Source organism: Diceros bicornis, chromosome 36, assembly GCF_020826845.1.
Source record: "Diceros bicornis minor isolate mBicDic1 chromosome 36, mDicBic1.mat.cur, whole genome shotgun sequence".
Classification (NCBI taxonomy): domain Eukaryota; kingdom Metazoa; phylum Chordata; class Mammalia; order Perissodactyla; family Rhinocerotidae; genus Diceros; species Diceros bicornis.
This window is the reverse complement of record NC_080775.1, coordinates 29,416,550-29,425,869: the sequence shown is the minus strand read 5'-3', so window position 1 is coordinate 29,425,869 and position 9,320 is coordinate 29,416,550.

The following is a 9,320-nucleotide window of genomic DNA, read 5'->3' as shown; positions in this document are numbered from 1 at the left end:
CTTTTGCTCTCTGGCATAAAAGTGTCCAGGTAGAGGTTGCTCCTTCAGCCTAGATCCTGGAATAAGAATGTTTGTGAAGCAAACCTGCAGCCAACCCATAGCTTGGAGCAGAGTAGCAGTCAATTGTCAGGAACTGTGAAGAGTCTCATATTTTACCTTACTTTCAAGCTAGGATGTTAACTTGCCACTTTCATGGATGTTAACAGAAGACACTTAACTCCTGGGTCAGAGACAAAAGACAGCACCCAGAGTCTCAGCATGTTTGTGTTGGTTCCCTAAGTCACCATTCACACATTGATTATGTGAAGGGGCCCAGATGGATGCCTGAACACATAGTAGGTTGCATTATAGGAGAGGAACACTGAACTTGAAATCCTATCATTTCATAAGCAAACAGTGAGCAAGCCTGCTCTTTACCCCAAAGGTAGAGGTTACCTCATCTCTCAAGGTTGCTCACTGCAAACACAGCCCTGAGAAATGGCTGGGTAAAAAATGATCAGGGTCTTAATGGCTTAGCATACCCAGCAAGACATGTAGGAACATGAGAGATTCATGGAAGAGTGTCTCCCAACACCAACCCTCAGCCCTCATGGAATGTCAGTGAGAAATAAATGTTTGTTATTGTATGCACTGCAATATTAGGGTTGTTTTGTTACATAACAAAGTTAACTGACGCAACAAGTACAGAGAAAAAAAAAATCCATTGATATTTGTATATTTATCTTATATCCTGCCACCTTACCTAATTCTCTTATTTACAAAAATAATTTAATATAGTTTCTTGGGTTTTCTAGGTATAATAACATCTTCTGAAAATAAGGTGAATTGGTCCCCCCCCGTATTTATATTGATTATATTTGATTTTTATTGATTATTTTGTTTTCTTATCTTCAGCATTAACCTAAGTCTCTAAAACAATTTTGAATAATAATGATGACAGCAAATATGCCATTTATTAAGATATTATCTTTTAGTTCCAAACCTACCCTTTGATGCTTTGCTTGTGGTGCTGGGCCTGGAACTCTGCAAACCATGTTTTTGCTTTGCAAGTTGGTTTCTTGTTAAACTCGGTGGACAGAGTTCACAGGCAAAGAGGTCACAGGCTGGAGAAGAAGGAAGGGACTTGTTCCTTCCTGTTTATTTTCTGGGGGCTTCCTATTTACTCCCTGTTCCTATGAGAGTCATCCCATCAATGCTTCTTCATCTTGGTAGCAGCAGTTCCTTCCCATAGCAGCAGGAGAATCCCATGAATAGTTTTCCAGCATGTAAGGAAACCACCTCATTGCACCCCTATTCAGAGATACCAGAAGTCTGAGTTTCACTTCCACAAGAGCCCTTCTCCAAACTCCTAACTTTCAATAAATCCAATCTCTCTTCTTGCTCCCACCCAATCATAGGGTGGTAGCTACTTTCTGCAATTGTTACCTCTGTGATCCCAAGGTCTCTTCTTGGTTTTTTTTTAAGTAACTTTTGCATAATTAATACCTAGTTAATAATTCTTCATATTAAATTCTGTCTACTAAAATAACTGGTGGAGTCTCTGCCTCTTGACTGATCAATAAAGTAGGTATTGCTTTTTTTTTCTGATTTTAATGATAACAGCTTTAGCCATTTGCCTTTTAGCATTAAGGTTGCTGGTTTTTGGTTTTTGGTTAATTGCTGCTGAAGTTTATCAAATGTGTTTCTTGTATATGTTGACAAATGCATTTTTTTCTTTCTTAATTGTTAATGTAATGAACTAGATATTTTTCATATTGTTGAATCATCCTAGTATTTCTGGAATAAATAGCTAATCGTTCACACATTTGTAGCACTTACTACATATGTTCTAAGAACTTTATAGTATACATTAATTCATTTAATAAACCTACTTGGTCATGGCTTATAATTACATTGTCAAGTTTGAATTGCCAAATGTTTATTTAGAAATTATATTCATAACTGAAGCTGAGCAAGACTTAGAGTTTTATATCTTGTATTATTATTATTTGTTTCCTACTATCTTATTGCTTCTTTTGAACTGAAAGATCCTTGAAAACCAATGCCTTACTAATATTTTTCTCTTACACAGTCAATATCACAGTATCTTGCAAGAGCCTGTGATTGCTGTGTTTTGAATGAACAAACACACTTAATGGATCTAATGAAAAATTAGCATTTATTCTGTAATATAAATTCTAACTTCACACATTTAAAAATATTTGTAAGAAATTAAAATACATAACAATAGATAAATTTAATATTAATTCAACTAGATTTTTCTGGGCATAGGTGTTCATTTCAGAACTCTGACATTTTTTAAATTGTTGCTGATCCTGTTTTCTTAAACACTTCTTCATAGAGTTTTAAACTTCTCCAACATGTAGTTAAAGCAATAATTACTTTTGTATACTTTTGAGTTACTCTATTATGTTTTGTGATGTAGCAAAATTATTTCTTTTTCCAGAAGACCAAAGACAAATTAATAGAAGATATGCATCAAGGATTCTTAATGTATGAAACATTTTCAACAAAATGCTTTTTATTTAAGTCAAAATTGGATTTCCACCGTTTGAGGCTTCAGGACTTCTAAGGCTTTGCTCCCACAGATTCAAAACTTGAACTAGACATCAAAGGTTATCATGTTGCCCCTTCAAGGCACTAGCTAAAGGATTTGGCAACTATTTTCTATGATTTAGCTATGCTTGAATCCTTCCCTTCAAAGCAGCTGTTATTATGTCTTTGTGATTAAGTGTAAAGACAAGACATGTCATTATTTATTTGTGTGTTTTTTAAATTGCATTTTAAGGAACTTCTGTGTGCACAGCAAAATACTGGCAGGTAAATAAGTAAAAATGTATCCTCTACCACCAAGGATCTTGCAATATAAGGGAGAAACCATATGCAGACGCAAATTTTATATAGAAATAATAGTGTAGGACAAACTTGTTTTTCAATTCCAATAGCAATAGGAAAAAACACCTATCAAAATGAGAGGAGCACAGCACTGAAGTGACACCCTGAGGGTTTTTTCCCTATTTGTTTTTGTCATTGTTGTTCTAATTCTAGGTTCTATTTTACGTGGTTTGGTTGTCCATTATGAGGGGACATTTATGATCATAATCACAAAGGATCTTTTTCTCACATCCTCGTGTCATGTTTGGAAGTAGTAATGTAAACCATGGTAATAAGAATTATTTTACTGTTATTTATTTTCTTACCTTCCCTACCACCCTAAAGTTTATAATTTTAATTTTCGTTATAAGGAATGATTGATATATATCCTTTGTACTGAAACACAGTAGTTTTATAAAGCTTGGGCTAGATTTATTTGAGAAAATACTGTATTTTAATTTATTATGTAGCCTGAAAGTGAACTAAAATGCATTTTATCAGTTCAATTCAGTTTATTTACCTTAGCCTATGTGGTTTGTGTGTGTGTGTGTGTGTATCATACTTCTGATGATGGCAAAAACCTACTCAAAGTTTTGAAAACCACAAATATAGAGAGCTATTTTGGTGATAATCATCTAAATTTAGAAGTAAATTATGGTATAAAACTACGTTTGATTATGGTAAGTATAGTCTACATTATTATCCTATATTTTTATCTCAGTTTTTACTTTACTTCTGAATATAGATCCTTCTTTTTATGGGTTTTCTTGAATTATGATTTAAAGACAAGAAAATAAGAAATACATATAGTTTATAGGGTGTTAAGTGACAGACACAAGGATCTATTTCAGGAAATTAAAATGGCAACTTTGACAAATTTTTTTTCTTTTAAATTAGGTTTATTAATAAATACAGATTTTCTCATTCACATCAATTATGTGATATTTAAAAATATCAGAAAGTTTGTAGTTTAACATTTCACACAATTGACTTAAAGAAGAGGTTTGTTCAAAGTTTTTCACCAATTCTCTGGAATGTCAACCATATGATACAGCATAAAACATACTGTATATTTTTAATCTGGTATTAGCAGCTGTTTTATTGTATGGTTTAAGGACTGCTCAGTTTTCTGTATAGTTTTTGTTTTTTGGTGGTTTTAGTTTGTGTGTTTCACTTCTGTTGTTTCATCATTTTTAAAATGTTGATACTATTTTCACAGAAAAAAAAAAAACGATAGACCAAAGGAAGAAAATTATGTTGAGCAAATGTTAATGGAAAACTACTTAGGTTTTAAAATTGAAGTTGACACTTTTGAGTTGTGAAGTTTTGGGTCTTGTTTTTTTTAAATCAAAATCACTAAGATTTTATGAGAATGATTGAAATCAGGAGATAATCCTGAGTGGGAAAAAATGGGGGAAAAAGGTGAAAACAGAATGGAGAAACGTCAGCAAATGTCTCAGTTCCACAGCAACATCTCTTGTTTTGAAAATAAGTCTTTGCAGGTGTGTTTCCTATCTTGCTTGCTTGTTCAAGGAAGAATGTTTATCATTTTCTGAATTTACCAGCAATTGGTGTGTGCTGAGGGCTCATTTATTTCTCACAAAATGTCGCTAACTCACTCCTGTCCTCTTAAATTTAAAACAGCTGCTACCCACTGGCAGGCTCTAAATCTTAAGAGACAGAATTCCAGACTCTCTGTATTCTCCACTACAATATTGTTAATAATAATCTCTGTCTGTCAAGGGGACAAGGGGACAATGTGCGTCTACGCACATATTTTCTCTGTCCATATATAAAAAGCTAAAGCTTTTATTTTGTTAGCAAAAACTCATGAGATAATTAAAAAAAAAACAAAAACATCTGATTCTTGGTGCCATTGGAAGCACTATAATTTAGTTTTGCTTGAAGCACCATAGCTTTCAATGTTGTTTCCTTTCTATGCAGTTGTATTTTTCAATATTATCTGTGAATTAGAGTAGCCTATTTACTGAGAGAAAGCAGCAGAGAGGTCCAAACTAAATGTTAAAAGGCAAAGCAAATCTGGAAAAGGAAACATATTCTTTAATTTTAAATTGGTTATAATTTTATTTTCAGATTACATTTTCATATTTTAGAATTTGCAGCCTCCTTAACATTTATTTGTACAGAAGAAAACAATGCCGACTTTTTCAATGAATGCCTCACTGTTGAAAATAAGAATTTTGACACAATCATTAAATACCTGGATTTTCAAAGATACAATGCTTTTTTCATTTTTACCTTGTTACCTAACAAAAAAGAAATCATTTTGTTTTTCTCTTTCTTAGACTTTCTTGCAGAACAACTGTTTAATTTCTATAAAGATAGATTCATCTGTTTTGAAAAATGCTAAAGATTATTTTCACACATAAGATAAATCACTGAAAGAGACACTAAAGAATTCAAAAGGTACTTCATGTTCTACTAGAGCGAAATCCAAGTCATTCTTCTCCACAGTGAATTCATGGTTTCCTGCAAGATAAGATCTCATCCTGTTAAGGATTTCATCTTCGAAGAAAAGAGAACATAATTTCTCAAGGGAGCTCCAGTATCATAATTCATAACATCAAATATATCAATAAGCACAGCTCTTATTTTAAAATAGTCATGCAAGTCTCTAGAAGCTAAAATCTAAAGAATTGATGTTAAATTGTGATATTCTGTAATAATATAAATATGTAAAATGAGAACAAATAATTGTTTAATTATTAAAAAGTTTTCATTCTCCTGAATAAAATTAAAATGCCCAGTAATCCTTAATTAATACATTTAGAATCCCTTCCCTAGTGATGAGAATTAACTTTGCAATTTGACACTTTACAGTGTGAAAAAGAAAGATAAAAAAATAAGCCTCTTGAGAATGGAAAGAAAATTTCCAGTCTCTCCCCAGCCAATCCAATTTAATCAGGTCTCTCTCCCTCTCTCTTTTTTTTCCTGAAATCATTGGTGTTTCCACCCCCTAGTTCTCTCTAGTCTTCTTTCTTCATAAACAGAACTAACTTTAAAGATCTGAGGTTGGGATTTCATTTCATCTTGAAGTGTTTGCCTGGATTTGTTGCCAGTCAACATGGTAGTCCAGAATTCAAAAAAGATAAAAAAAAAAAAAAAATACAGACTCTATTAAAGAAACTACATGATATTCTAGATATAAGATACCAGGAACCAGGTATAGCAAAAATCTCCAAATGTTTAATACATTTTACAGTGCTCAGCTTATCTTGGTATTTATTATTCATTTATTCACCAAAAATGTATTGAAAATCTGTAATCCACCGAAGAAGGTGCAGGGCCAGGATTCAGTCCCTGCCTAGAAGAGCTCACAGTTTAGTAGGAGCTCAGATAGGTAAACAAATAAGTTTCAATACTAGACAGTAAATTCTTATATAAAGGGCTGCATGGTGCTATGGGGGGGGGGGGGACGACACGAGAAGACTTCCCAGAGGAGGTGACATCTGATCCATGGCAGAACAGCAGGTCAAGCAGAAGGTGGGAAATTTATCCTTGGCAGAGAGAAGACCCTATGCAAAGAAACAGGTATGCGGAATTTTGGGATATAGATATACGAACTTGTCTGAAGGACAGAGTCAATGGTGACAGAGGAAGCTGAGGACAGAAAGAGGGATTGGAGCTAGCCTATGAAAGCCTTTGTATGCCAAATTAAGGAGTTAATACTTTAGTCTGTAGGCAATGGATTTTAAGCAAAGAAATGACATAATCAGGTTTAAGATTATCAGATGTCAGACTCCCTAAGAAATAGTCACTGAAACCCTGAGATTTGCATGCAGCAATTCATATGGGGAATAATTTTGGGAACAGAACCTCTGAGGGAGTGAAGGGAAGGAGGGGTGGGAAGAGGGGAAGTTGGCTGCGATGCAGATGCATCAGAGCTGCAGCTGATCCCATGGGGAGCTCTGGGGCTGAAATGGCCATTCCGATTTGTCCCATCTTGAGGCCAGGTGGCCAAACCTTCTTATCCACTGAGATGTCACTGGATGCAAGCTGTACCCCAGGGAGGAGGGGTAGCCTTGGGCAAGTCTGATTTCTGCAGGTGAGAGCAGTTCCTGGAGAGGGACACAGCTGTGAGCCATCACCAACCAACACATCCAGCAGCTGGAAGGCGTCTCTCCATCCTGAAGAGGGATCTGAGGAATGCGTCACAGAATCCACTACAGGGGTTTTATTATTTTCTCTTTAGCCTATATCTGACCATAGTGAGAAAGACGGTCTTGAGTGAGGAAAGATTGGTTAGAAGGAGATCAGATGGGATTTTGTGAAAAAAGATGATGTCAGAGATGATGCCAAAAGTACCGTGATAATTCATGGGGGAAAGATGATCTTTTCACGAATAGTGCTGGAACAATTGGCTATCCATAAGAAGAAAAAATAACCTCAATTGTTGCCTCACACTATACAAAAATTTAATTCAAAATGGATCATAGTCCTAAAATAAAAGCTAAAACTGTAAAACTTCTAGAAGAAATCAAAAGAGAAAATCTTTGTAACCTTGATTTAGTCTAAGCTTTCTTAGCTAGAACATTAGAAAATAAACAACAGCAGGGCTGAAAGATTGACAATACCAAATGTTGATGAGAATGTGAAGGACCTAGAACTCTCATACATTGCTGATGAGAATATAAAATTGCACAGCCACTTTGCAAAGCAATTTGGCAGTTTCTTATAAAGTTAGGGATATATTAACCATGAAATCCAGCCCCATTACAAGGTATTTATCCAAGACAAATGAAAACATAAGAGTTGTACTCCAAAGTTTATAGCTGTATAATATCTATAATGGACAGAAATTGGAAACAACTCAAATGCCTGTCAACAAGTGAATGGATAAATTGCGATATATCCATAATATTGTATACTACTCAGCAATAAAAGAGGTTTGAGCTACTGACGCAACAATATGGATGAATCTCAAAGACGTGCTACATAAAAGATGACAGACACAAAAGACTATTATTTTATTTATTTGAATCTATTTCTATAAAGGCAAAAGAATTACTGGTATCAGGGGCCACAGTCAAGGAGAGGATTGACCCCAAAGTGGTACAAGGAAACTTTCTGGGTGATGGGAATAGTCTACAATATACATCATAATTGTGTGGTGGATATACGGCTGTATATATTGGTTAAAACTCATTGAATTGTACATTTATGATTTCTAAATTTTATTCTATGTATGTTATCGCTAAGAAAAAGTGAAACATAAAAATAAATGAGTAGATTTAAATGGCCACTGGGCCTTATTTTCTTCAGTTCCTGTTTCTCCGAAAGAACTCTTTTGTATAACCTTCAGTATTCATTCATTGAATGAAGACTGACAGTTACCAGGCTCCATGTTTTTTATAAATGGCCCAATTTTATTTAAAGACAGGGAAATCTAGGAATTAGACAACCATAGTTTTAATGCTCTAGTTACTACTAAATTGATCATCAAGCCCATATCAAGAAACTGGTCTACTTTGTGTGACAAAGATAATATAATATTTTAAATTAAAAAAATTATTTAAAATAATATTTTAAATAAAAATTTACTTGCCATTTTAAAGTAATATATAAAAGAAAAATTCAAAGCAATTTAGTACAAAATGGGCATCTCTTGTCCTGGATTTTTTTGTGTGTGTATAAGTAAAAACGTATTAAGTGCCCACTTAATTGGATAGATATGACAGGAATGAAAATTTTAAAGAGAAAAAAACTATTTTTGCTTCTATCAATAAGAAGATACTGGTAGCAAGGAAAGGAAGATACTGATAGCAAGGAAAATGTCTAGCTAGGAAAATATTTGACATTTCTCTCGAGTGTAAGAGACAGAAAACACAAATATCTCTCTGAGTGAGGGTTTCCCCATATCTATGTCTGGGCTCTTTAGGTATCAGCCTAAATTTCTCTGCTTCGTATTCACTCTAAAGGGTAGCTTTGTAGTTATAGTCAGATAATAAGTAGAGCATGAGAACTTATATATAACAATAAAACTTTATTCAACTATAAGGTATTTTCCTGCACTTATATCAGCTTTTGTTACATCCACAATTTTGTTCCATGACACCCTAGTCACAAGTCAATTTTTCTAAATTAAATCCAATCCGACTCAGCTTCCCCACTAGAGAGGCAGGAAACGCTATCATCTATCCCTCTCTCTCCCCTGCCCCCAACTCTCTCTCGCTCATTTTCCTGGTTCCTATTCCCTCCCTTGGGGTTGTACACAAACCCCAAAACAATGGGAAGAGCCTCAGACATTCAGCGCCCAGTGGCTGCCACGCCTGGTCACCCCTGCCCATGGGCCTGTGTAGTCCACTCACAGATATGAAGCCTCATGCCTCTGGATCAAGTTTGGCCTCAGGACTATTTGTCCAGAATCCTGAGATGAGCTTCCTGACATCAGCTTCCCTGGGCACACATACTCCATGGGGCCCTGT